Source organism: Dipodomys spectabilis, unplaced genomic scaffold (assembly GCF_019054845.1).
Source record: "Dipodomys spectabilis isolate Male_0828 unplaced genomic scaffold, ASM1905484v1 ptg000441l, whole genome shotgun sequence".
Taxonomy (NCBI): domain Eukaryota; kingdom Metazoa; phylum Chordata; class Mammalia; order Rodentia; family Heteromyidae; genus Dipodomys; species Dipodomys spectabilis.
Window position 1 is genome coordinate 461,571 of NW_024871118.1, and position 2,969 is coordinate 464,539.

Below are 2,969 nucleotides of genomic sequence, written 5' to 3' on the forward strand. Positions count from 1 at the left end.
TGTATCAGGCCAGGCCTTGCATGAGTTCAAGCTCCAGGACCAACAAACACAAAAATAAATAAATGAAGGGTAGAAGAAGAGAAGAAAGAGGCAATACCAGAGGTTTCAATGAACTAATCATTGGTGGCTCATATCTGTGATTCTAGCTACTCAGGTTGAAATTTGAAGATACTGTTTAAAGCTCAGCTCAGTATATGAGCTCATAAGATCTCTCTCTCTGTATCTCTCTCTTTGTCTCTCTCTCTGCGTCTCTCTCTGTGTGCCAATCCTTGTGTTTGAACTTGCAATCTTTTCTTCAATGACCTACTTACTTTCTGATTTTTACTGGTTAATTGGAGAAAAGAGTGTTAAGGACTTTCCTCAATTTTCAGCTTCCCGAATCTGGCCTACCTCTACATGAGTCTCTTGTCTCCAATTAATTTCCCCCCAAAAGCCAAATGTTATGGTTAGTCCCATATATGCACTGAGACAGCATCTGAGCTTCAATTTCTACTCCTAGCGCAAGCAAAAATGAAGAAAATAAGAACGTGGAAGCAAGCACATATTAAAGTTTTAAAATGACCCAAATGTTGCTGGTCATGTGTGTAATCCTTACTATACAAGAGGCTGACTTCTGAGGATTGCAATGTCAAATCAGCCTGGGCAGGAATGTGCTTGAGACTCATCTTCATCTACACAGCCCAAAACCTTGAGCTGTGGCTGAGGTTGTAAAAGCATCAGCCTTGAGTGTAAAAGGTAAGATATAGGCCCCAGAGTTAGAGGTCAAGCCACAAGACCAATAAAATTTTCAAAGAAGAGAAGATGAAGAGAGGCTGAAATCTGAGGATCATGGTTCTAAGCCAGCCCATGCAAGAAAGTCCATGAGGCTTTCTCTGTGTGTGCAACAGTGTGCTGTCTTATGGCTTGAACTTGTGCTGTTTTGTTCAAGGATAGAGCTCCACCACTCCCAGCTTTTCATTGATAAATGGGAGCTAAGATTCTCCTGGACTTTCCTGCCTTGGTTGGCTTTGAACCATGATTCTCAGATTTCAAAAAACTGATCCATGCTGGGCTTTGCATAAGACTCTTATCTCCTATTAGTACCAAGAATTAAAAAAAACTGGAGTTGAGCTGTGAGTCAAGTGGCAAACGGGGCAATCACTTTCTAGGACAGCACTCAGGGCCTTATTTCAAGCACCAAGACAAAACAAGTATAGCCACAAGTTATATTTTGGCTCATGTGGTAAGCCACTAGTCTTGAAGAAAAAGCTCTGGTATTGTATACAGGCCCTGATTTGTAGCCCCAGGACAAGCACATAAACAAAAATAACAAACAAGGAAAATTTTGAAAAGAAAAATTGGAAAAAGATAACATTAACAGTTTTAAATGTACAATCGGTGTGTGGTTCATGTGTATAATCAGAGCACTTCAGGAAGCTGAAATCTGAGGATGATTGTTTGAAACCAGACTATCCAGAAAAGTGCAATAAAATCTTATGTTCAATTAGCCAGCAAAAAGCTAGGAGTGGAGTTATGGTTGAGTTGTAAAACATAATCCTTGAGTCTAAAACTAATAAACATAAGGGCGCTGAGACTCTAGCCTGTAATCCTAGATATTGAGGGGTTTGAGTTATGAAAATCATGGTTCAAAACCAACCTGTGAAGGAAAGTTAATGAGAACTTATCTCCAAATAACCACCAGAAATCCTGAAGTGGCTCTGTGGCTGAAATGGTAGAGCATTCGCCTTAAGCTGAAGGGCTCAAAGACAGCACTCAGGCCGAGGGTTCAACTCCACCCTCCTTAAAAATAGGCAAGAAACAGCAATGAGGCCCAGGTATCAGGTCTACTGACCGCAATTAAAAAGCATTGAGGTTGAAGTCAAGAAAGAGCTGAGTAAAAATATTAAAATGTCAGAGGCTGTTTGTTTATGCCTGTAGATTCTAGCTACCCATGCCACAGTTAAAAGCCAGAACTAGCAAGGAAGTCCATGAGATTTGTGTATGTAATTACCAGTACTAGGGGTTGAACTTGCCCTGTTTTACTCAAGTCTAGAGTACTACAACCCCCAGCTTTTTGGAGATTAATTGGAGATAAGAAACTGAGACTTCATCTGGGAAGTTGGCTCAGTGGTGCTAGCCTTGCATGTATGAGGACCTGGGTTTGAGTCCTCAGAACCACATAAGCAGGAAAAGCTGAAAATGTTGCTGCAGCTCAGTTGATAGAGCACTAACCTTAAGCTAGAATGTTGATGGACAGCGCCAAAGCCTAGTTTTCAGGCCCATAACCAATGGCAAAATAATAATAAAAAAAAACCATCAGACTTTGCTGCTCAGACTGGCTTCTAACCAAGATCCTCAGATTTCAGCCTCCTTAGTAGTGCTGGGGTTCGCATAAGACTTCAAAAAGAAAGAAGCTGGAAGTTGAGCTGTGGCTCAATTGGCAGAACTGAGCAAAATCTCTGAGACAGTGGCCAGTCCCTAGATGGAGAAAAAAAACATAAAAAATTTCAAAAATAAATAGTAAATTGTAATACAGAAAAAATCATGTTTAATATGATACAAAGGAAAACTGGTTTTTTTTTAAGTGCAGCAAACAAAAACGTACTACAAAGTTTCAAAATAACATACTGAGAGTAAGGGGAAAAGGAAAAATTTTTAAATTTATGTAAATATTAAATCCAAACTGACATGAACAAAACCTAATATGATCAGAACCTTATCTATCACTTGTAATTTCTTACAAACAATTGTCCCTCCAGTTTCAGCACTAGCATGGGGATTTAGGAAGGACCTCTCTATGCAGCCTTGACTGAATAGGGATCTTCCTGCTTTAACCTCTTGAGTTAGAAATACAGGCTTTGCCCTTATTTTAATACAAAAAATTACACTTTAAAACTCAACATCAATATTCAAATAATGGATTATGTGTAAAAGCATGAATAAACATTCACCAGAGAAGCTCTGAGCAATACAATCATAACAGTAGAAGA